The sequence below is a fragment of the Chlorocebus sabaeus genome, chromosome 7 (genome assembly GCF_047675955.1).
Source record: "Chlorocebus sabaeus isolate Y175 chromosome 7, mChlSab1.0.hap1, whole genome shotgun sequence".
In the NCBI taxonomy this organism is placed as follows: domain Eukaryota; kingdom Metazoa; phylum Chordata; class Mammalia; order Primates; family Cercopithecidae; genus Chlorocebus; species Chlorocebus sabaeus.
This window is the reverse complement of record NC_132910.1, coordinates 106,408,824-106,435,380: the sequence shown is the minus strand read 5'-3', so window position 1 is coordinate 106,435,380 and position 26,557 is coordinate 106,408,824.

The following is a 26,557-nucleotide window of genomic DNA, read 5'->3' as shown; positions in this document are numbered from 1 at the left end:
TGTGCACAGGGACCTGAAAGTGAGGTCTTTAGCCTAGATAATGTCTTCTATTTCTTACATTATGTGACATTATTATGACTTTTTGCTACTTCTATGGGAATTCTCTTGTGAAAAATTGCTGTAAACGAGTTTTTAAAAAGTCAGTTATGATGAGGGGAAAGGACAGAGCAATTAATACTTGGTTGATAACTCACAAAAAAAGAAACATTCTCATCTGTCCTGGCCTCAAGCCTGTCATTCTTCTTTCAGCCTGACACCCAAAGGTTTCTGTAACTCTTGAAATCTTGACTGTCTATGAACTCTCAAATCTGGAAGAGCTGGTTTCAATCAGTGTAACACAAAGTACTGGTGACATTCTTTAGGCTGGATGGTCAGGAATGGCTTTGCTGAGGAGGTAATAATAGTAAGATGAGATAACTGCTCTACTAGGATCTGGGGAAGAGCATCAGAGGCCGAGAGAGCAGCAAGGTCCTAAGGCAAGAAGGAAGCTGGCAGGTTGAATAACAATAAGGACAATGATCAGACTGAAGCATAATTACAGAGGGCAGACTAGCAGGGATAAGTGGTTGGAGGCCAGATAATGTTCTCTTATAGGCCAGAGGTATGGTGGGCCAGGAAAGATGTGGTTGAGATTGTCTTCTCCAGCACTTCAAGGAGCTGTGAGTTGAGGCAGGGGTTGAGATCGTTCCTTCAAATCTGGAGGAAAGGTCACCAGCAATATCTCCAGAAATAATGCTTAGTATTCTAATACCATGATACACTGCTAGAAATGATTTTTCAAAAGACTTAAATCCAAGGTGTAACCTAGTACCTTTTATATGAGGAGAGTTCGTTTAAGAAGCACCCAGGAGGCAGAGGCTGCAGTGAGCTGAGATTATGCCACTGCATTCTAGCCTGGGTGACAGAGTGAGACTCTGTCTCAAAAAAGAAAAAAACAAAACCACAGTGCGATACCACCTTATTCCTGCAAGAAGGGCCATAGTCAAAAAATCAAAAAATAGTAGATGTCGGTGGGGATGTGGTGAAAAGGGAACACTTTTACACTGCTGATGGGGATGTGGTGAAAAGGGAACACTTTTACACTGCTGGTGGGAATGTAAACTAATACAACCACTATGGAAAATGGTGTGGAGATTCCTTAAAGAACAAAATGTAGAACTACCATTTGATCCAGCAATCCCATCACTGGGTATCTACCCAGAGGAAAATAAGTCATTGTACAAAAAAGAAAAAAAAAATACATGCACAAACGTGTTTATAGCAGCACAATTAGCAGTTGCAAAAATATAAAACCAGCCCAAATGCCCATCAATCAACAAGTAGACAAAGAAATTGTGGGGGGGTGTGTGTGTGTGTATGCACACACCACATCTATACATATATATGTATGTATATATATACACACACCACAATTGTATATACATACAATATATATATTGTATATATTATCTATTGTAGACAATATATATACAATATATATATACACACACACACAAAACACACACACAAACACACACACACACTGTGGAATACTACTCAGCCATAAAAGGAATGAAATAATGGCATTTGTAGCAACCTAGATGGAAATGGAGACCATTATTCTAAGCGAAGTAACTCAGGAATGAAAAACCAAACATCATATGTTCTCACTCATAAGTGGGAGCTGGGCTATGTGGATCCAAAGACAGAATGATATGACGGACTTTGGGGACTCAGTTGGGAAAGGGTGGGGGAGGGGAGGAGGGATAAAAGACTACAAATTGGGTACAGTGTATACTGCTCAGGTGATGGATGCACCAAAATTTCAGAAATCACCACTAAAGAACTTATTCATGTAACCAAACCCGATCTGTTCCCCAAAAACTTATGGAAATAAAAAATAAAAAGAAAGAAAAGAAACAGAGTTATAGTCTATTTTTTTTTTCCATGTAGGATGCTTTTGGTCAAAGGATACCACATAAAATCAACAGAAATAAATTACAAAACAAACTCCAAGATAAGTGACAAAGTTCAAAATATAATGTAATTTTAAGATGCCACTCAATAGAAATGTTCATTAGGTAACAATGCAGGGTTCAAACATCAAAATGAATATATTATATTTTAATTTAAAAACATGACAGGCAATATCAACTTTTATTACTGAGAATTTCATGTAAGTACTGTTCGCTCACCGATAGTACTACTGGAGCTCCTTATTACTGGGAATTTTAAACCCAAGTTCCATCTGTAGTTTTGTTAACTGATGATATAATAGGATGAGTTGCTCTCACAATTAAAGTAATTAATGAATGTAGATTTTAAGAGTAGACTGGTAATGACACTGTTTCATAATGTAGACTGAGAGGGAATATTATATATTAATAATTGTGACGATGATAAAAAGAGAGTTTTGTTGAGGGTGATCTAGTAAACTGAGTAAATGTTTTGCAGACAGATTTCTGTTCTAGTCCCTGCTCTCCTACATAGAACTCATGAATTGTTAAAAATCCTTTGACGTGGCTTAGGCTCCATAACTTCATCTGTAAAATGGGAATGATCGTGTCTATCTGTCAAAATTATCTTTCTTTAATAAATGAGATAGTGTTTGGCAAGCCTCTACTGAAGTGGACTTACACTCTGCAGTCCTCCCATCATCTCTCCTGTTACTCGAGCCTCCCTTGCCCACAATCCACCCATACCATAAATGTAAGGCACACCAAAAACGGATGTGCTTCAATAATGTGGTTAGTTTCATTTGGGTTTTGTGAGTTACTCATCAGAGTGATTTATGATGCATCTTATCCCAGAATAGTTTCTGCAGAGATAATAATTTAGATGCCAGTCCAGTCTTTCTCCCATAGAAAACATATCCATCATGATAACGCATTAGGGTTTAAGTCTTAGAATTAACAAAATGAAAACTCCATGAAAAATTTAGCACAATTTAATACACAGCCTCAAAGTAATGAAAGAGAATGTACCACATTCCAATATATATGCTACGTACCAATATACCATATACCAATGTAGTATACATATAAACTAGTTACTGAGGTCATTGATGCTATTATACCTAATGAATCCATTTTTTAAAAAGAGAAAATAATAAAAATAGCTAGTTAAGGAATAGATATGAGTTAGGGTTCATGGAAATAAAATTTTGACTGTTCATGTTCCCAAACCAAGAGTAGGACTGTTGTTTTATAATTAATGAAAACAGAGGAATCTTATCATCTGCATGCCAGACTGAAAGAAATGGCATATCATAAATTTGTCTTCCTTGTTCTTTTGCAGTGTTTCAAAGTAAGTACCTTATCTCCAGGGAAATGCGTGCAGCTTGCTTTTAGTCAGTTTACTGATGAAAGGAAGGAAAGTCAAAGGCACATTTGCTCAAAACATGTGGCCCCAAATTTGGCAACTCATTTGTTGCTGTGTGGTCTGCACTGTGCCCTGCTACCTTGCTGATGCCATTCTCCATAATCTGACTGCGAGGGGAAGAAAAATCAGCTTCACAGAATGTGTTCTTCTCTATTTGTATTATGAGGTAAAAGGTAGCATGCACTTTTAAAGCTGAACAGAAGCAAATTTTAATAGATGCTAAGTTCATATTAATACTATCTGATATGTTGACATATAATTATAGTGTTAAAGGATTTGGGATAAAAAACAATCTTATGTAAGGTTATGTAAGGACTGAAATGGAGGACTGGGTAAGGCTATCATAAGGCAACAAACAAACAAACAACAACAACAACAGAAAACCAAAAAACAAAACCAGGAAAAGTGGTGAGTTGCAATCAGTGATTACTAGATTTGTTTGAATTGTTAGTAACCAGGGCAAACAGCAACAAGCTGGTCAAGATTTATGGCTGTCAGTGCACACTATTTCCAAACCACTACTTGGAAACTTAGAAGAAGACATATTTCTAAGAAGAGAGAACGTTTTCCCTAAGTTCTGGTTTTTGATATGCTTGCTCATTATCTGTCTCACTCAACTGACCCATCACAGCAAATATATCTGTATCTTTTTCTTAAATGGAGCAGCAGATCCTATTTGCATTTGTTTCCCACTGTCCCTTCCCTTGGTAAATCTAACTATAGTATTTAAAGAGTTTATGTATTGACTGGCACGGTGGCTTACGCCTGTAATTCTAGCACTTTGGGAGACCGAGGCAGGTGGATTGCCTGAGCTCAGGAGTTCAAGACCAGCCTGGGAAAAATGGTGAAACCTCGTCTCTACTAAAATTAAAAAAAAAAAAAATTATCTGGGCATGGCGGCATACACCTGTAATCCCAGTTACTTGGGACGCTGAGGCAGAAGAATTGCTTGAACCCGGGAGGTGGAGGTTGCAGTGAGGTGAGATTGTGCCATTGCACTCTAGCCCTCGTGACAGAGTGAGACTCTGTCTCAGAAAAAAAAAAAAAAAAAAAAAAAAGGTAGTTTGTGTTTATATAGGAAATAAGTAGGAATTTAGCCCTACTTATTAGCCCTGGCTAGCAGGAAAGTAAGGAGTTATTTTATAAGAAATGTTACTAATTAATGTGGCGATGAATCAAAATGCATGATTCATATCATTGCTGCAAATAAATTTATATAGAATCACTTAAAGTTTGGTAACAGCTATGCCTTGCTAATCGACATAAGTCAAATGTGAATGTTGTAGAACATCCTAAAATGACCTGAATAGCAGCGATACCCATGAAATTTCTATGAAACATCATTATCTGTTAAACAGAACAGTATTTCTTATAACCTACACAATCCTATCATAATGTATATTCTTTTTTATTATTTGGTTAAAAAAACACATACCAAAATTTATCCTTCCAACAGTTTCCATAATGTCTGTTCCTAATGTTGCTCTTAAGATCCAGCAAGTTTGTAAAGCACCTTTTGTGAATCAGCAGAGGTGAATACATTCAATATCATTTTAGGACCATATTATTTGCTGCAGTTTAATACTTGAAAATATTTTATTCATATAAAGTACTTCTTTCCCCAAGCTAACTGCATCATTAGAATTGCCTGGGGAGTGGGGATTAAAAAAATAGATTCCTTCCTGGAACATTTGATTTAGTAGTTCTGGGGTTGAGACGAGGGATCTGGATGTTTAAAAAATTCCCTAGGTGATTGGTTTGATCAGGCTAACTAGGAAACACAGATACAAAGAATGCGTATCCCTACTTATTAGAAATATCCTATTTCCCATCCTATTACTGAGTAATAGGAGTTTTCTTCATTCGTGTAGGGTTTGAATGCTTGAGGGTTCTCATGAGCTGTTGCTGTCACCTTGATGCCACCCTCCTAGCTTAAGACTTCCCTTTTAATACCAACCATGGGAGTAGTGGGGCAGGTGGGTTATATATTATGGGCTAGCCTGATATGTCTTAGGGGCTTAGCATGCCTAACTTATTTCTACAAGTCTTTTATTAAACAAAAATTATACAAGGGAAGTTCCTAAAACATAGCTTTAGGAAAATCGTCCACCCTAAAGGAAAATAGGGGTTCAACAAATAGTCAATTAATAAAGGTAAATGTCACCTTGAATGTTTTATTTAGTGCACAGACTTAAATATTGGATACGAAGCATAAGTCTCTTTTTTTCTTTTAAAATAAGAACTACTTCTCTATTTAATAAACTTGTAATTTGCTCCTTTCTATGTCACATTTTGTAACAAGTACAAGTGATAAACATCTGGCTTTTAAACAAAAGATAAGTTTGTGCCAGCATAATGTAAATATTAGAACACAAAAAGAGAACCGAGGCTATTAGAAGCCTATGAGCTGATATAAACATTTTTAAAAAGCAAGTTTATGAAACAGATACAATTTAATTCCATTATTTTACAATAAAAATAAACATTAAATCAACATCTATATGAATAGAAAAATGAAGACTGGAAGGAAATATATCAAAATGTCAATAGTGGTTTTTTTTTTCTGATTCTGAAATTCAGGGTATTTTACTTTTATTCTCCCTTTTTATTTGTATTTTAAAACTTTTAACAATTAAGATGTATATTTATGATAAAGAGCTGTTTACAATTATCTTGAAAAAGTCACATTGCTTTTCCTGAAACATTACTGAGAATATGTTTTTTCGTGACTTGCTTTTCAATTCCTCCTTTAAATTTGACCTTGGAAATTTTGTCTGATATTTGTATGTTCACCCAAGCAGTAAATTTATGCACCAAAAATCAGCTACAGAAAGTTCACACTGAAGGGTGTGTTTGATAAGGTGACATTAATAATATACTGTCAATTCTATATTTATATATCTTCAACTCATTTGGAAATTTTTAGCTCTAGATAAAAACAATTTAATCTTTTATGTGAAAAGAAAATGGGAACAGTGTTCTCAAGAAATAATTTAACAAAAGGATTAGGGAAAAGGTTATGCATTATAACCTTTTATAGAAGTAATTTGTTAAAACCTTGAACTACTTACGTTTCAAAGTAAAAATGTCCTTTATATGACATAATTGTTTAGAGAAAAATTCTGGTTGGATGCAGTGCCCCCTCCACCTCTCTCTCTCTTCTTCTTTGAGAGAGACTTGATTCTGATGCTGGCATGTCCAATAATGGAGTGAAGTAGTTACAGGTAACTATCAATTTCCTCAAAGGTTTTATGTGAAGATAATTATGCTCCCCTTAAACATCCTATAGGTGTGATTTAAAGATAAAATTAAGATAGTGGTCACTTTGATGTTTTAAAATCACACCCAAAGAAAGCATACTTGGATCTAGTCAAGTTGAAAATGGCCCAGATTTGCTCTCCCTCCAGATATCACCAATCCACTGAAAACCATGTATGAAATAATGGTATTCAAAGATTGACATGAGACAGCACAAGGGAGGATCCCTAAAAGAAGGAAAATAAACCTGGTAAACTCTACGATGGTTTCAGAACTGCAAAATTTCTTTTATAAGTTTTCAGCTGAGTAGTGATAAAGTCATGCATGTGAGGAAATTATCAGATGCTGGAGAAATAACTGCTTTTGAGTTTTAGAGCTCACTCAGAATACTTTGTGTCCTCAACAACCAGAGTTGAAAGGCCTTTTTAATTCACAGAGTATCTTGCTTAGAAGACCGTTGACTCAAAAATAAGGTGAAATTAGCCTTAACCTACAAGATACTCTAGGACAACATATTAATGCAAAAGTATAAAACTGTTTTCAATACCTTAACTGCGTTGTAGAACATAAATCCAGAATATTAACAGGAATACAAAAATATCTAGCACAGAGAAAGGTGTATTATCAATTTATGGCTTCTAACTAAAAATTAAGAGACATGAAAAATAGTAGAAAAATAAGACATACAGCTAGGTTAAAAATTAAAACAAACTCAGAAATGACCAAATGATAGAATGAGTAGATAACAAACCTAAAATTCTATACATTCAACAAGGTGGAAGAAACATGTTAAAAGAGACCTAAATGAGTTTTCAAAATTTAAATTAAACTTCTAGAAATGAAAAAACAGTGTGCGAAATAAAAGTACAGTGAATAGGATTAACAGAAGATTAGACATTGTAGAAGAAAATGTTAGTGAACTTAAGACATAGTGATATTGACAGGAGGCAGAGAAATTCTAGGCAGAAATGGGTTCCTCACAAAACTCCATCCTCAAGGCAAAAAGCCTGAAATGGCCGCCCAAAGTGAGAACTTCTATTCCTGTTTTCCTGCTCAAATGTTGCCTTTTCCTAAATCACTCATGACCTACTACATTCCCCATCCTGTGCTTGTAAAAACCCCAGACTCAGGCAGCAGAAGGGGGAAGCAGCTGGATGTTACAGCTGGACGTTGGGAAAAAGCAGCTTGACTTCAGAGGGACGGCTTGGCATTGTAACTTCAAAGAATTCAGCCAGAGCTGGCTGGACTTAAGGGGAAGATTACCTACCTACCCCATACCCTTTCCAGCTCCCCTTTCCACTGAGAGCCAATTTCATCCACAATAAAATTCACATTTACCATCCTTCAATTCGTTTGTGCAATCTCATTTTTCCTGGACGCTGGTCAAGAGCTTGGGAGCCACAAGTGTGGATGCAAAAGACTGTCAAACCGGCCCTTTGCCCTCGCTGGCAGAAGACAGCCATCTCAAACAGAAAGGCAGAGGGCCCACTGAGCTGTTAACACTGAGGCATCCATGGATGGCAGAGCTAAAAGAGCACTGTAACATACATTCTGGGGCTTCAGGGGTCGCAGGGCCCACAGAGATGCTGCCACAGGGCCTGCACAGAGTTTGCTCCTGCCGGTGCCCAAAACTGCTCACCCCAGCTCCTGCACCGCTCACCTGTGTGCGCCCTCCCACAAGAGGTGGAACACAGCGAGTTCAAGTGAGTGGAGTTCACTCCTGCTGGCGCCGAAGTGGCCAGCTGGTTCCAGCACTCCTGCACTCCAGTTCCCACCTCGTTCACTCACATGCTCCCTCCTGCGAGGAGTTGAAGCTGTGGGCTGAGTAAACGAGGTACCCCTGTTGTGAGTCCTGTGAAGGGGTCAGGGAAATATCCTGCTTCAATAGTAATAGGAGATTTCTAAAATGAGACACAGAGAGAAAAAAAGACTGAATAAAGTAAATAGAGCATCAGTCAACTGTGGGAAAACTTCAAGATGCTTCAAATATGTAGTTGGAGTCCTTGAAGAGTAGAGAGATGGCTAGGTGCAGAAATAAGGACAAAAAATGTTCCAGATATGATGAAAACTACAGAACCACAAGTCTAATAATTTTAATAATTCTAATAATTCTAATAATTTTGATATAATTCTAATAATTTTGAAATTCCAAATACAAGAAATACAAAAAAAGCTATCTTAAGAAACATCATAATAGAATGGCTTAAAACAAATGACTAAGAGAAAAACTTAAAAGCAGTCAGTGAAAATAAGACAAATTAGGTATAGGAAAAAAAGATAATGATAAGAGGCTTTCCATCAGAAACACTACAAGTCAGGAATAGTAGAGCAGTATCATTAAAATTATGAAAGAAAAAAACCCTCAAACTGTCAAATTACGTTATACCAGTAGAAATATCTTCAGAAAATGAATATCCAAAAAAGGGACATTTTTAGATATATAAAAGTTAAACAAATTTGTCACCAGAAGGCATGTACTATAACAAATGTTAAAGGAAGTTCTTTAAGCAAAAGGAAAATTTTATCAGATGGAATCTTAATCAACAAAAATGAAATCTCTTTAAAATGTAATTGGCTGTTCAAAACAAAAATAATAACTATGTCTAGAGAGCTCTATAACATATGTAGAAATAAAAAGTATGTCAATACTGACCCAAAGTTGATAGGGGACATGGAAGCATTTTGTTGTAAGGTTTTTACTGTAAGTGAAGTGCTATATTATTGCTTAAATGTAGACTACAATAAGTTAAGGATGTATAGTATAGGCCATGGATTGGCACACTCTTTTTGTAAAGGACAAAATGATAAATAATGTAGGCTTTTTGATCATATGATTTCCATTGCAAGTATTCAACTCTGACAATATACAAAAAAAATACCTAAGACAATACCTAAGTATATTAATGTGTCTGTGTTATATTAAACTTTATTGACAAGAAAACAGAGTGAACTGGATTAGGCCTATGGGTTATAGTTTTCTGACTCCTGATATAGAAAGACCTGAAAGCACTCACTTAAAAAAAAAGAGTTACAGTTAAGCCAACAAAAGAGATAAAATGGAATAGTAACAATAATAAAAAGTATATTAATACAAAGAAATACAAAAAGAAAAGTAGAACAAAAACAGATGTGACAAAGGGATGGGAAATAACAAGATAGTAGATTTAAACCCCAAAACATAAATAATCATATTAAACACAAATGACCTAAAAATCTGAATTAAAAGGCAAAGATTTTCGAACGGCATTAAAAAAAGATTCAATTAAATGCTGCCTACAAGAATCCCAATTTCAATGTAAAGAAACAAATAAGTAAAAAAAAAAAAAAAAAAAAAAAAAAAAACAAATAAGTTAGATAAAAGGATGAAACATATGACATAATAACACAAATTTTAAAAAAAGCTCGAGTAGCAATATTTGAGACAAAGAAGGTTTCAGAGAAATAATTTTGCTATGGCTAAAAATCCAAGCCTGGATTTTCAGAAAAAAAAATTATGGCTTTTTCCCATTGCAAATTAATGAGCTGTTTAATGAGAAATTCTCATTCCATCTTAAGTGGGGTCTCATATTAATGGTGCACTTGAGGTTGGCAGCAGAAACAGCTTCCCCACCCCCAATATACGCATTGCTGTGCATATGTAGATCAATCTCTTTATGTCCCAAAGTGGCCTCTCATCTTCTCTGGGAGAATAGCTGAATGGAAAATTTCTCAGGGGTGATATTTATGCCCCAAAGTTGGTTAATTCCAGAAGTATCATGAGAAAAATATCTTCACATTAAGACTTTTTGGAAACTGGTATTTTATCATTGTACCAAATATCTGATTAGCTTTTCTTTACACAGTTTGCTAGAAAACAAAACAGGTGAAATTATTTTTTACACACTTGTTGTTCCACAGCCAACATATTCATTACATTGGAAAAGAACATTTATTCACTTTATACAATTAAGGATATTCTGGGTCGGGTACAGTGGCTCACACCTGTAAATCCATCACTTTGGAAGGTCAAGGTGGGTGAATCACTTGAGACCAGGAGTTTGATTGAGGCCAACCTGGCCAACATGGCAAAAACCAGTCTCTGCAAAAAATACAAAAGTTAGGTGTGGGAGCGCATGCCTGTAGTCCTAGCTACTCGGGAGGCTGAGGCATGAGAATCACTTGAACCCAGGAGGTGGAGGTGCAGTGGGCTGAGATCTTGCCACTGCACTCCAGCCTGGGCAGAGTGAGACCCTATCCCCACCATCAAAGAAAAAAAGTTCTGTAGCTACTCAAAATAGACCTATTATTGCATAGAAGTAGAATTCCTTGTATTGTTTTGGTTTTTTTCCCCCCCATGGAAAATGCAAAAATGTAGCCAGGGTTGGAGAAAAGATTTACAGTAAGGATCCAAGAAATCAAAAAAGACTGGTCAACATTTCAAAAAAAAAAAGGAAAAAAAAGTACTTTCTTTGAAAATACAATCAGAATACAATATATAGCTGCAGCATGAAAAAGCCAAGAAAATTCTGACAACTTACTCTCTCAAACGGTAAACAATTCCAAAGAAAATTGTGTTTTACCCTAGAGATACTGTGTTATTCTGTGTGAGCCAAAATAAGAATGAATATTTCCTTTGGAACCTCAGGAATCTTGGTTAGATAAGATGAACTAAATCTACCTTAGGCTATTCAATTAAGAATGGGGAATCTAGTGTGCCATTTAGAATAACTCACACTGTTGTCGTTGAACATAGAGTTAGTTGTGCTCTATAACATAATAAAATGAAAAAAATCCCTAAAAGGCTAACATCATGAAAAATCAGTTAAATTATGTTAGTCCTTATGGCTGACATTTTATAATGGAGCCCAGATTAGATTGCTTTATATATAATATTAAAATTTAGGGCAGAAAAGGAGTGATTAATCAGGTTGCTTTTTTTCTTTTCTGTACTTTTACACAGGATCAGAGCTTTCTTTTCTGAGAATAGAGGGGTCATAAACTCAAATTCCAGAAGATGCTGCCAGGTAACATACTACATTGAAGTTGAGAGCACATAACACATCTGAAGATATTAATTTAATTAAAAACAAAAGCATGTGTCATCTAACCAAACATCTGCCTCTAACTCAAGTGTTTGTGACTCTTGGAACAGACTTTGATTTCTTAGAACAATGGGTACCTCTGTGTCTAGAAAATTATCTGACCTAGAATGACACCCCGTAGATATTTAGTATAGAGAGTTGACTCATCTCTGGTGATCTATAGAATGGCTTGACATTATTGGAGTCTTCCTTGAACAGCTTAATTTTTAGGAAGTGTGAACTAGGGATTTTTACAAAAAGAATTAATTAAAAAAAAACCTTGAAGTGATTTTAAAACTTAATGACATTGTGAACTCTATTCTTTTTTGAAGAGGGTAAAGTGTGAATAGTGCCAATAGTCATCGAAAGCATCCTTATTTAAGTAGATTTCCTTCAAGCTGATGTTTTGAACCTCTGTCAATGCCTAAGTAGTTCCACTAACTTACGGCTAGGTGCCAAATAGTCGCTTAAAATAAAAAACAATACATTAGCAACAGCATGCTTATCACAGATGTATTGGAAGGACTGATGACTGAAATTGATTACACATACTATGATTGTTATATAATCCTCAAGAGACCTTTAAGGGAGCATAAGCAGATTCAGTGACTGCAAGAATTTCAGAAAGAACTCCTTCTAATCACACTCAGTGGATTGTTTAGCTTACCTGAATATTTCTGTCCACTGTCCAAGTGAACAGTGAACTCTATTTGGAATTTGTGATGAAAATCCCCCATTTATCTCTCATTTATTTATTTTATTAGAGACAGGGTCTCGCTCTGTCATACAGACTGGGGTGCAGTGGTGCAATCATAGCTCACTGTAAGCCTGAAACTCCTCTACTCAAGTGATCCTCCTGTCTCAGTCTTCCTAGTAGCTAGGACCACAGGCATGTACCACCATGCCCAGCAGATTTTTAATTTTTTTGGTAGAGACAGGGTCTTGCTATGTTGCCCAGATTGGTCTCAAACTTCTTGTCTCTAGTTATCTTCCCACCTCTCCCTCTCAAAGTGCTGGGACTACAGGTGTGTACCATTGTGCCCAGGTCCCTTTGCCTTTTGAGATCCTTTCTCTATCCTCCCCGGTGTGTTCTGTGCCCTGGGAGCTTGGCCTGTGAGGAATGCATCAAAAGGCTGCCTTGCCCTCTGACTTCTGGTTGGATTCAACAAATGAGTGAAACTGAGAAGAGATCAGAGGGACGGAGGACCATGAAGTTGTGGTATTTATTTCATTGGCTCCCTCTCTTGGAGGTTGCTACAGGTGGGTTGCATCCCTCAACCAAAGTACACAGATCCCATGAAGAGGTCTTCCTTCCCTGGACAACTCTCTCTGTCGCTGTGGATCTCAGTAAGGTCCCCCTGTCCTTCGCCTTCAAGTGTAAGAATAGAGATAGCTCCACTGTTAGGATCCCTAGGCTGGAGCAATCATTCCTATTGCTTTTTCTAAGCCCTGTCCACATCTTTTATATAGTCCTTATTTTCTGCTTCCTCCTCAGCTATCTTGAGGGTATTGTCTATTTCCTGCTGGGAGTCCACTTAATACACATGCAGAGTGAGGACAATGAGCATCTGGTTGGGTATATGAGCAGGGAGGGAGGAGGCCGGCCGCAATGAACGAACCTTCTCGCATACTCATCTGAGTGATCTGATAAGTGGCACACAAAAACGTGTGTGTTTGATGGAACATATTACTAAAAAAAGAAAAAACCTACTTTAAAAGGATCCTAATAATTCTCTGAAGCTTTTTGTTAAGCTTAGTGAATAGCATTCTAAAATCACACAGTGAAGTACAGCTTAGTTTGATTACTGAGATGTTCTTAGTCAAATCAGCAAAAAAACTTTTGAAATGCTTTATCGTTGATATTATCAAATATAGTCATGAGCAAAGAATAAGCAGAAAATGATAGTGAGAATGTAGACAAATATGGAGGAGAGAAGACTGGGGAAAAAGTCTGACGTTAAAAAAGTCATCATATGACTGTTTATCCATAAGCAGGTTTAAAGTCTGCCCAAGTAGTGGGAAAGTTAATAATGGCCATGTAAATCAGATGTGCTTAAAGTCAGTTTATTTTGTATCTTAGAATGCTTCACTTTTGGGGTAATATCTCCATGGTTGACTGCTTCCAGGCTGTTAGTGTTGCAATTCTTCTTTCATCTGGGCGAGCTTTATTTGATCACAGAAATGTTAATAGCACTGCATCTGGTCAATTCTCTAATGAGCAGAAGTGTTTTCTTGATCAAAACTTCCCAGACAGCAGAGGCATAAATAGATGTTTGCATATATCATTGACTTCATGTTTCATTAAGCTTGAATTCAGAAAACATTTCTCCCGTACAAATATGCAATACTTGGAAAGCTGAAATGTGCTATAAAAATGAAAATGGCTTACTAGTGCAACCAGCTGGATTCTCTCACTGCTCAAAATGTGGTTTTTATTACGAATGAATTGGCCTTCAGGGGAGAATTTTCCCAAGAATATGAACTCTGATTACTTAATATTACCAGTAAGTACAAATTAAATAAAGTGAACTGTGTAAATGAAGGCTGTGAATACTGGAATCCACTACTGAATACATTTCACAAAGATATCTTTGGGCATGTTTTAAAGATGTGTGCCTGGGAGTACTCAGGCTATGGTGTGGTAAATCACTGGCAACCTATTTCTCACACTTAGGTCTGCCATGAAGAGACAAAGAGAAAACATTTTATTTTCATGCAGCAAAAGTATATTCCCATGAAGAGGTGGAGAGTTCTTTTCCAGAGGTCTCTGGGAAATGGACAATTTTATTTCTGGAAAAAAAACTAGTATGAATTTCTTCAATACAAAGAGTAGAATACAGGTATCCTGAATGTGTTATGAAATCTGGTTTCTCCACCTCCAATGACACTGCTGGCCACAATCACTTTGAGATCCCACCATATTTAACTTCCATTTTAGGGTCTAAAGCCATAAAAGTGAAGCAGTCTCTCCGATGATTTAAACCAGTTAAAGTCACTCTTCTGCTTAAAATCTTGGAGGAGTGCCTCATATCTTTTGGAGTAAAAGTGAAGTCTTTACAATGGCTCTCAAGGCCCTGCTCCCACCTCTGGTCTCTGACCCAGTCCTTCTTACCGTCCTCTGTCTGTCCTTGCTTACCAGTCACTCCTCTCCAGTCACGTTGTCTCCCAATCTGTTCACAACTCACATAGGCACAGGTCTTGGATCCAGCCTTTCCTCCACCTGGATGCTCTTCCAAGATATGCGCATGGCTAACTCCCCCATTTCCTTCCAGTCAGCTTAAATTCACATTCACTACAAAGTCTGCCCTAACAGCCTGATTTCATAAAGCACATTGCCATCCATCTTCCAACTCCCTCTTATCCTCTTTACCCTCTTCTACTTTATGTTTCCAAAGCGTGTATCATCATCTAACATACTATACAATTTATTTACATGATGTTTACTTTTATTATTAATCTCTCCTCCACTGGGATATAAGCATGAGGCAAAAGTCTTTGACTGTTGTTCACTGAGATACATCAACACCTAGAATGGTAGCCAGCCTAGGGTAAATGACAAATAGATATTTGCCTAATTTTAAGGACTGTAGATTAAAAACAACGACATCCAACTTTTTTAAAAATTCATTTAAAAATCCCCAAACCTAAAAATACCTCAAACATATGAATTTCTACTGAGAAAGGAAAAATAACACTAAATAATTAGCTGTAAGCCTTTAATATATACTACTTGCTATTTAGACAAGTAGTCAACAAACTTTTGCCTGGGCCAAATTTAGCTGGCCACCTTTTTTTTTTCTTTTTTGTGATCAAACTTTTGTTGGATCACAGCCACACCCATTTGGTTGCATATTGTCTAAGACTGCCTTTTCTCTACAACAGCAGCATTGAATATTTGTGACAAATCTTCTGGCAAGGAAAATCTGTTAACTGGCCTTTTAGATAGTTTGCCTACTGACTCCTGATTTAGATCCAAGTTAATGACATTTTGCAAAAAAACTGATGTCCAAATGATAGCAATTATCCAAATAAATGTTTTCAGTTTATATGTTTGCTATAGTTTGAATGTCCCCCTTAAAACTTATGTTGAAATTTAATGACCAGTTTGATGGTTTGGGGAGGTGAGGCCCTTAAGAGTTGATTAGCTCATGAGAGCTCTGCCCCCATGAATGAATTAATGGCTAGTTATTGTGGGGGTAGATTTCTGGTAAAGGGATACATTTGGTTTCCATTTGCTGTCTTGCCATGTGATACCTTTCATCATTGGATGACCTGGCACCATGCTCTTGGACTTCTCAGCCTACAGAACCATGAGCCAAATAAACTTCTGTTCTTTATAAATTACCCAGTCTGTAGTATTCTATTACAGCAGCAGAAAATGGACTAAGAGTAGAGGAAATCTAAACAAGAGAGACTGCTTAAAGTGATATTGCTTCATGCTGCAGCTATCTTTGTATCTCTCTCTGATGTATTTTAAGTGTTTAAATTTTTTCTATAATTTATGGACTATAATTGAAATTGAAATATGCCAGAATTCTAAACGAAATGCCCTCTTGAAATCCCATCTTAATTTATTATTCAAAATTCTATGTACTTTATAATGTTATTTTACATTTTATTTACATTTTATAATATGTTGAAATTTTGGTAATAAGTCCTTAGTGCCATGTTTCTATTTAAAAACAGTTCCTTTGATGTTCTCTGAAAGGTATTGTCAGATATCATTACACTATATTTATCCCTCATAAATTTTCTTGAACAAAGATATAATTTTTCTTAACCTTTTATCCTAGATGTACAATTAACATACCTTATTCAGAAACATAATTGTTAATCTAATAGATGCATTATAATTAATAATAGAAAAGGCAGATTAAGATGACAGATTTATTATTATGCTTAGTAAAACATATGATAACTAGTGCTTTTAAGGGAATGCATTTTGGTGCTATTTTAAATAACACTGAATATACTCAAAAGTCTTTTCTAAACAGAAGGTAAAGTCAACCTGAGGCAAGTATCTGTATAATTCAAACAAAAAAACCCTTTTGTTAATTCCCCAAAGACTTTTTAGATTTTTTTTACATGTGTGGTATGTGAATGTATGTGGTTTATATGTGTGTGTGTTTATGTGTGTGTGTATGCAGATAGATGGACAGACAGACAGACAGATACATAATATAGAGGGTTCCGCCTGGAGGCTGGCATATAGGAAGTTTTTAATAAATGTTATTGTTCTTTTTCTGTATAGTCTTTCCCTTTCACCAATAGGTATCAGAAGTTGAGAAGACCTTTAGAAAACTTTTGCTAATAGAAGAAATGGAAATAGACAAATTAAGTAAACGTGACCTTAAAGTCTTTATGATAGACCTGAATTTTACAGCTAGTCCTTTTATATGGGCCATCCAACCAGACAATTGACTGCTTCATTTGGAACTTAGGCTTCAAAAGAAAACTTATTTTGGGGGAAACTAAGCCTGAGAAGATTAATTTATCACCAATTTATACCATTTTTCTGTCATTAGCATATGAAAGGGTATGCACATCAGATTCACAAACAAATATTTATTCAGCCCCTACCAATGTCAGATGCTTTCATAAATGAGTTATTAAAGTTAAACATGTGGAGACATTTATAAAATAGTTGTTAAATATGTCAATAACTTGGATTGAATATGCCATTATAACTCTCTTTGAATGAGGAAATGAGGTCACAATGGTTTAACGACGGAGTTTCTTGATAAAAAGGAATATTGCTTATAACAACTTGTATTGACAATAGTTATCACAATGCATGGTATATAGCAAATGATACGTAGTTAATATATAAATGGGTGTAGCCTGAATCTATATCGTCAGTAAGACGTAGAACCCTAGATTTGAAAGACAGTTCCTGACTTCAATACCAGCAATTTTTTTTCTAGGGTAAAGGAAAGCATTCTTGCACAGGGTAAAGAAAAGCGTACTGCATTTATCATTCTAAACACAAATATACTCTCTTTTAAATACTTGTTACAAAAATAGTTGTAGCCAGGTGAGTAACAGCAAGAAAGGGTTTAACAGCTTAAAATAGGGGAATGTACTTAAGAATGTTTCAGATTAGTGCTCGATTTAAGTCAGAGACATCTTTGTAGACAATCATATGACAAGGATGAAGAAGATTCTAGAAATAAAGTACAAAGCTTATACTTAAGGAAAATAGTTGCTGGAAAACATGAGAGCCTCTGGCTTATTTGATATAACACCATTAGTCAATAATCTGTATAACTAGTCAATATTCTCTACTATATTCTGTACAATTAGAATGATTCTGCTATGTTGTAAGTTACAAGGATCTGATACAGTACATTTATGGGATGTGCAGTTAGAACTGAAACAGGATTGGGAGATGCTAAAATAAGATATTTATCCCAAATACTTTACTGAGGAAAAGAAGTGAATCCAGGGAGAATTTCATATATACATTCTTCAGAAATTGTTTATAATGTTGAATTTACTGTGGGTTCTTTGAATTCACAATGGATTCCCATAAGCTGCAAGAATAAACCATTAGCTTTATTTCCTCAGAATTTGCTTAGTAAGCTCTTTCCTTTTTTTCAGCTTACGTAGCTAATGCCCACACCTCTTTCAAGTCTATGCTTAAAACTCTCTTAGTATGGGTGACCATCTTCAAATTTTAGAATTTATTTGGACCCCCCAAATTATGCTTCCATAGGACTCTTTTTCCATTACATTCATAATTATTAATTTAATGTATATTTTCCTTGGTAGCATAAAATCTATATCTAATGTATATATTTTGTGTCAGTGCAACATCTATATCTCCAGTGAATAGGACACTGCCTGACACAGGTAGATGCTTAATAAATACTTAATGAACAAAAATCTTCTAGTGAGAAGGGTGTGAAAGTTTGGATGATGCGTTCATTTAGGTTGACTGAGAAGCAGACACCAAAATGGAATTAGATGTGCAAGAGATTTATTGGTGAAGGGAGCAAGAGAAGGCACAGAGAACCTTCAAATTGTGATATGGGTCTGACCTCTGTGGAAGGAGAGAGGGAAGGAAGGAGTATTGGGTAGAAAGAATGGTGACTATGGTGCAGGCACAAAGGATGTTTAACCACGCCAATGGGGAGCCTTCAAAATAAAGATGCCCACTGAAAGAGTCCCATGTCTTCCCAGAATGGGTCTGCCTGAGAAATCCTGCTATACTTAGTCATTGGTTAGGAGCAACCACAATGGTCGGTGTAGAGAGACAGCAGCAGTGGCCATCAATCAAGTATGCTTCCTGCAGGAGATCAGAGCAGCACATTTTGATGGCTGCCACACATGGAAACACTGAGGGAGATTTCCTACCAAACTGTCTTTTGGAAGGCTCATTTACACAAAGTTTCTAAAAATATATGTGATTTTAGTCATGTTAGTTTAAAAATTGTTTTCTAAGGTAAGACACTGATTGTTATATCTTATTTGGCATAGGTATCACTGATCTAGTAGTGATAAAGGTTTGCTTCCTGAGTTTGTTTTTCTAAAATCAAAATAAATTATTGAACTTTTGCTAGAAAATGTGAAAATGAAGGGGAAAATCGTACTTATAAATGGCAGCGATAGCATCTTTTCCAGAACTGAACTGTAAACTACGTACTTAAGCTACATCAGTGGAACAGGCATTTCTTCTCTCATTAGTAATCTGTGATGCACAGTTGATAGCTTACCATAAAAGACTAGTTAGGGTGTAAACACCTGCACAATGTCTTTAATGCTCATAACCAGGCAGTATGCCTCTGGAATCCAGAATATCCTTCAGTCTCTAGGCCTATTGCTGTTGCATTTCAACAAGCAAGGTGATTTGAATCAGGAAGATATATTGCCTGTGTTACCAGATTTATTTAGCAAGCAAGTGGAAGATGATTTGACTGACACAACCTTCTCCAGGGACAGAAAGCAAAACCATAAATACACTGTTGTTAAGATATCGCAAGGCCTGTGGGATATAGGCTGCTGACAATGCTTTTTGTCAAGATCATTGGTTTTCTCCATAAAAAAATCTTAGGATCAAATTATGTGGGCCTCTGTAGCCTGGGCTAAACTCAAAGCCTGGGTTCAATGAAGATATCCCGACTCACTGTTACATGACTTGAAATTACTAAGGACTTCTTTTTTGTTGTTGTACTTGGAGAACTGACATTTAGGCAGTCAGTTTCCTTCAGAAGCTTCTAAGGCATCCTAGTATTTATTTAAGATATGAAAAAATTATGCCTACAATGGCTGGTGCCTATAAAATCTTGCAAAAGCACTGACTTTGAATATTTGATGTTTTTCTTCCTTTAGAAAGATAACATTTATAAAAAGGGTATGTGAATAGATAGGATTACCAAAGATAAGGTAAATAAAAGCATAATTCCTAACAGCATGAAAGAATATTTTCAAGTTATTACAAAGTTTAAAAACTGAGGTTTAAACAAGAAAGATACAAGGTATGATATCTTTATGAGTGAGAGCAATCTCTCTCTGGTGGCCTAAATATTTGCCTTCCTAGTCAGTGATTGCATTTCCGTGACTGTTACCCATCTTTTTAAACTAAGCACATATTTATTGCATGCCAACTATGTGCTAAGCACTATTGAAGGAGCTGGAGATACGGCCAGGAAAGTAAGTCCCTGTCTTCTTGAAGCTTATTTTATAGCTAGAGAAAAGAGTTAATTAAACACATAAGTAAATATATCATATGCCAATAATTATTAAGAACTGTGAGAAAAATAAAACACAGTAAGGGACCAGGTAGTGGGGAAGAGGGAGAGGGGCGGCATGGATACTGCTTCCTCTTTCCTAAAGAATTGCCATGGAAGGACTCAGTGATAAGGTGACATTTCAGCAGAGAACTTCATGAAACAACGGAGTAAGATATGCATATATCTGAGAGAAAAACATTACAGGAAGAGGAAACATCAAAGTCAAAAGCCCTCAGGTAGAAGCTTGACTGAGAAGTCAAGGAACATTGAGAAGGCCAACGTGGCCAAAGGGAAGTGAACAAGGGGAATAGTGGTAAAAGAGATTCTTTGATTAAAGAGATGCATGTGATTTATTGAATAAAACATCCCTAGGTATTCCCTGGTTTTATCGAACATGTAGGTCAGGGTGAGAAATCTGTCCATGATATTTTGGAAGAATTTGAAGCATGACCTGCATTGCAAACTAGGAAGGTGAATATTTAGAAACCAGTGAAGGAAAATGAGATCTGACTGTATCCCCTGAAAAAAAGCCATTCTTAGGTCGCATTTGAGGTGCTTCCGTTTACTTGAGGTGTGATTGAGGGGTATCTTCTAATTCATTTACTGCTGCCCACACTGTTCGCTACTTGAATCCTCATTGCAAAGCTCCGCCTTGTCTCTTGAAAGTTTTAACGGCAACTACATAACTGATCAACCGAACTAGAAGCCTCATAAGAGTATAATAGGGTGCAAGTAAAATTATGACAGAATAACAGAAAAATCTGGACCATTGCAGGGAAACTCACATGTGTGGTCATTCCATTTAAATCTAGGAACTCAGCATCTTTGCAGCCAGCACTGGCTACTGGGTGCTGGTGAAGCTGGAGACACTGAGCTGAGTGTTGAGGTTTGTGAGATGCACCGCACAGCCATTCCTCCAGGTTTTGCTAATCCACTAGGGTGCTGCAAGGGAGTTGGACACAGATCTATAATACCAAAAGTCCCATGGACCTAGTCTCCATTCAGACATAAGGAACCTCATCATTACTCTCGGGATTTGAGTCTTCCCATTTTCAAAGTACATGTGGATTCTCTTGTCCTTAATTGTAAAATATCCTCAAGAGTTCAGGCTTTAAGAATATACAAAGTAGATAGAAACAGAAAATGTTTTTAGATATATTTAACTGTTATCCGTATAATAAAATCTAGCTCTTTTGTGGGAGTGGCAAATAGTTCCTTTTTTCTGCTCATTATTTCAGAATATTTGAGAGGTAAACAGAGATTACCAATAGAGAGATCTGTAGGCCAGCTGTGTTACTGATAAAGCTGATTGGAGAGGTGGTTTGAGATGTGTGGCCAGATGCACTTGTAAATACTTTACATCTTGAGAATTAGACCTATGCATCCACTTAGTAACCAGCATACTGGACAACTTCAGGTCTCCTCAGAAGGGATAGAGCCCCCTGAGAGAAGGTCAGAACATGAACGAGTAGAGGATGTGACAGGCTGGTTTCAAAAGTCTAGCAGGGGCTCCAATCCTACCCCACAGAGAAATTACTTTTTCTTCCATTGTGAGTGCTGTGGTCTCAATGTATGTGCTCCTCAAAATTCATGTGTTGGAATTTAGACCCCAGAGTGATAGTATGAAGAGGTGGGGCTTTTGGAGAAGTGATTTAATAATGAAGGCTTTGCCTTCATGAATGGATTAGTACTGTTATAAAAGTAGTCAAAAAGAGTGTGCTTGTCCCTTTTTAGCCCCTTCCACCATGACAGGATACAGCAAGGGGCACCATCTTTGAAGCTGAAGCTGAATCTGGGAGAGGAGCCCTTGCCGGACACTGAATCCGCTAATTCCTTCGTTTTTTTGTTTGTTTGAGACGGAGTCTCGCTCTGTCACTCAGGCTACAGGCTGGAGTTCGGTGGCGTGATCTCAGCTCACTGCAAGCTCCGCCTCCCGGGTTCACGCCATTCTCCTGCCTCAGCCTCCAGAGTAGCTGGGATTACAGGCACCCGCCATCGCGACCGGCTAATTTTTTATTTTTATTTTTTTTTGTATTTTTAGTAGAGTCGGTTTCTCCATGTTAGCCAAGATGATCTCGATTTCCTGACCTCGTGATCTGCCCTCCTCGGCTTCCCAAAGTGCTGGGATTACAGGCGTGAGCCATGGCGCCTGGCCGCTACATTTCTGGTTTTTGTGTGTGTTTTTTTTAATACTTTAAGTTCTAGGGCACATGTGCACAACGTGCAGGTTTGTTACGTATGTATACTTGTGCCATGTTGGTGTGCTGCACCCATCAACTCGTCAGCACCCATCAACTCGTCATTTACATCAGGTATAACTCCCAGTGCCATCCCCACACCCCCCATAATAGGCCCCGGTGTGTAATGTTCCCCTTCCTGAGTCCAGGTGATCTCATTGTTCAATTCCCACCTATGAGTGAGAACATGCGGTGTTTGGTTTTCTGTTCTTGTGATAGTTTGCTGAGAATGATGGTTTCCAGCTGCATCCATGTCCCTACAAAGGACACAAACTCATCCTTTTTTATGGCTGCACAGTATTCCATGGTGTATATATGTCACATTTTCTTAATCCAGTCTGTCACTGATGGACATTTGGGTTGATTGTAAGTCTTTGCTATTTTGTAAGTCTTTGCTATTGTGAATTGTGCCACAATAAACATACGTGTGCATGTGTCTTTATAGCAGCATAATTTATAATCCTTTGGGTATATACCCAGTAATGGGATAGCTGGGTTATATGGTATTTCTAGTTCTAGATCCTTGAGGAATCGCCATGCTGTTTTCCACAATGGTTGAACCAGTTTACAATCCCACCAACAGTGTAAAAGTGTTCCTATTTCTCCACATCCTCTCCAGCACCTGTTGTTTCCTTACTTTTTAATGATTGCCACTCTAACTGGTGTGAGATGGTGTCTCATTGTGGTTTTGATTTGCATTTCTCTGATGGCCAGTGGTGATGAGCATTTTTTCATGTATCTGTTGGCTGTATGCATGTCTTCTTTTGAGAAATGTCTGTTCATGTCCTTTGCCCACTTTTTGATGGGGTTGATTGTTCTTTTCTTGTAAATTCGTTTGAGTTCTTTGTAGATTCTGGATATTAGCCCTTTGTCAGATGAGCAGATTGCAAAAATTTTCTACCATTCTGTAGGTTGCCTATTCACTCTGATGGTAGTTTCTTTTGCTGTGCAGAAGCTCTTTAGTTTGATGAGATCCCATTTGTCAATTTTGGCTTTTGCTGCCGTTGCTTTTGGTGTTTTAGACATGAAGTACTTGCCCATGCCTATGTCCTGAATGGTATTACTTAGGTTTTCTTCTAGGGTTTTTATGGTATTAGGTCTAACATTTAAGTCTCTAATCCATCTTGGATTAATTTTCATATAAGGAGTAAGAAAAGGATCCAGTTTCAGCTTTCTACTTATGGCTAGCCAATTTTCCCAGCAGCATCTATTAAATAGGGAATCCTTTACCATTTCTTGTTTTTCTCAGGTTTATCAAAGGTCAGATGGCTATAGATGTGTGGTATTATTTCTGAGGGCTCTGTTCTGTTCCATTGGTCTATATCTCTGTTTTGGTACCAGTACCATGCTGTTTTGGTTACTGTAGCCTTGTAGTATAGTTTGAAGTCAGGTAGCGTGATGCCTCTAGTTTTGTTCTTTTGACTTAGGATTGTCTTGGCAATGCAGGATCTTTTTTGGTTCCATATGAACTTTAAAGCAGTTTTTTCCAATTCTGTGAAGAAAGTCATTGGTAGCTTGATGGGGATGGCATTGAATCTATAAATTACCTTGGGCAGTGTGGCCATTTTCACGATATTGATTCTTCCTATCCATGAGCATGGTATGTTCTTCCATTTGTTTGTGTCCTCTTTTATTTCACTGAGCAATGGTTTGTAGTTCTCCTTGAAGAGGTCCTTTACATCCCTTGTCAGTTGGATTCCTAGGTATTTGATTCTCTTTGAAGCTATTGTGAATGGAAGTTCATTCATGATTTGGCTCTCTGTTTGTCTGTTACTGGTGTATAAGAATGCTTGTGATTTTTGCACATTAATTTTGTATCCTGAGACTTTGCTGAAGTTGCTTGTCAGCTTAAGGAGATTTTGGGCTGAGACCATGGGGTTTTCTAAATATGCAATCATGTCATCTGCAAAGAGGGACAATTTGACTTCTTCTTTTCCTAACTGAATACCCTTGATTTCTTTCTCTTGCCTGATTGCCCTAGCCAGAACTTCCAACACTATGTTGAATAAGAGGGGTGAAGGAGGGCATCCCTGTCTTGTGCCAGTTTTCAAAGGGAATGCTTCCAGTTTTTGCCTATTCAGTATGATATTGGCTGTGGGTTTCTCATAAATAGCTCTTATTATTTTGAGATACATTCCATCAATACTGAATTTATTGAGAGTTTTTAGCATGAAGGGCTGTTGAATTTTGTCAAAGACCTTTTCTGCATCTATTGAGATAATCATATGGTTTTTGTCTTTAGTTCTGTTTATATGCTGGATTATGTTTATTGATTTGTGTATGTTGAACCAGCCTTGCATGCCAGGGATGAAACCCACTTGATCATGGTTGGCTTTTTGATGTGCTGCTGCATTCGGTTTGCCAGTATTTTATTGAGGATTTTTGCATCGATGTTCATCAGGGATATTGGTCTAAAATTCTCTTTTTTTGTTGTGTCTCTGCCAGGCTTCAGTATCAGGATGATGTTGGCCTCATAAAATGAGTTAGGGAGGATTCCCTCTTTTTCTATTGATTGGAATAGTTTCAGAAGGAATGGTACCAGCTCCTCCTTGTACCTCTGGTGGAATTGAGCTGTGAATCCGTCTGGTCCTGGACTTTTTTTGGTTGGTAGGCTATTAATTATTGCCTCAATTTCAGAGCCTGCTATTGGTCTATTCAGGGATTCAACTTTTTCCTGGTTTAGTCTTGGGAGAGTGTAAGTGTCCAGGAAATTTTCCATTTCTTCTAGATTTTCTAGTTTATTTGCGTAGAGGTGTTTATAGTATTCTCTGATAGTAGTTTGTATTTCTATGGGGTCGGTGGTGATATCCCCTTTATCATTTTTTATTGCATCTATTTGATTCTTCTCTCTTTTCTTCTTTATTAGCCTTACTAGTGGTCTATCAATTTTGTTGATCTTTTCAAAAAACCAGCTCCTGGATGCATTGATTTTTTGAAGGGTTTTTTGTGTCTGTCTCTCCTTCAGTTCTTCTCTGATCTTAGTTATTTCTTGCCTTCTGCTAGCTTTTGAATGTGTTTGCTCTTGCTTCTGTAGTTCTTTTAATTGTTATGTTAGGGTGTCAATTTTAGATCTTTCCAGCTTTCTCTTGTGGGCATTTAGTGCTATAAATTTCCTTCTACACACTGCTTTAAATGTGTCCCAGAGATTCTAGTATGTTGTATCTTTTTTCTCATTGGTTTCAAAGAATATCTTTATTTTTGCCTTCATTTTGTTATGTACCCAGTAGTCATTCAGGAGCAGGTTGTGCAGTTTCCATGTAGTTGAGCGGTTTTGATTGAGTTTCTTAGTCCTGAATTCTAGTTTGATTGCACTGTGGTCTAAGAGAGAGTTTGTTACAATTTCTGCTCTTTTACATTTGCTGAGGAGTGCTTTACTTCCAACTATCTGGTCAATTTTGGAATAGGTGTGATGTGGTGCTGAAAAGAATGTATTTTCTGTTGATTTGGGGTGGGGAGTTCTGTAGATGTCTATTAGGTCCACTTGGTGCAGAGTTGAGTTCAATTCCTGGATATCCTTGTTAACTTTCTGTCTCATTGATCTGTCTAATGTTGACAGTGGGGTGTTGAAGTCTCCCATTATTATTGTATGGGAGTCTAAGTCTCTTTGTAAGTCTCTAAGGACTTGCTTTATGAATCTGGGTGCTCCTGTATTGGGTGCATATATATTTAGGATAGTTAACTCTTCCTGTTAAATTGATTCCTTTACCATTATGTAATGGCCTTCTTTGTCTCTTTTGATCTTTGATGGTTTAAAGTCTGTTTTATCAGAGACTAGTATTGCAATCCCCGCTTTTTTTGGTTCTCCATTTGCTTGGTAGATCTTCCTGCATTCCTTTATTTTGAGCCTATGTGTGTCTCTGCATGTGAGATGGGTCTCCTGAATACAGTAAACTGATGGGTCTTGACTCTT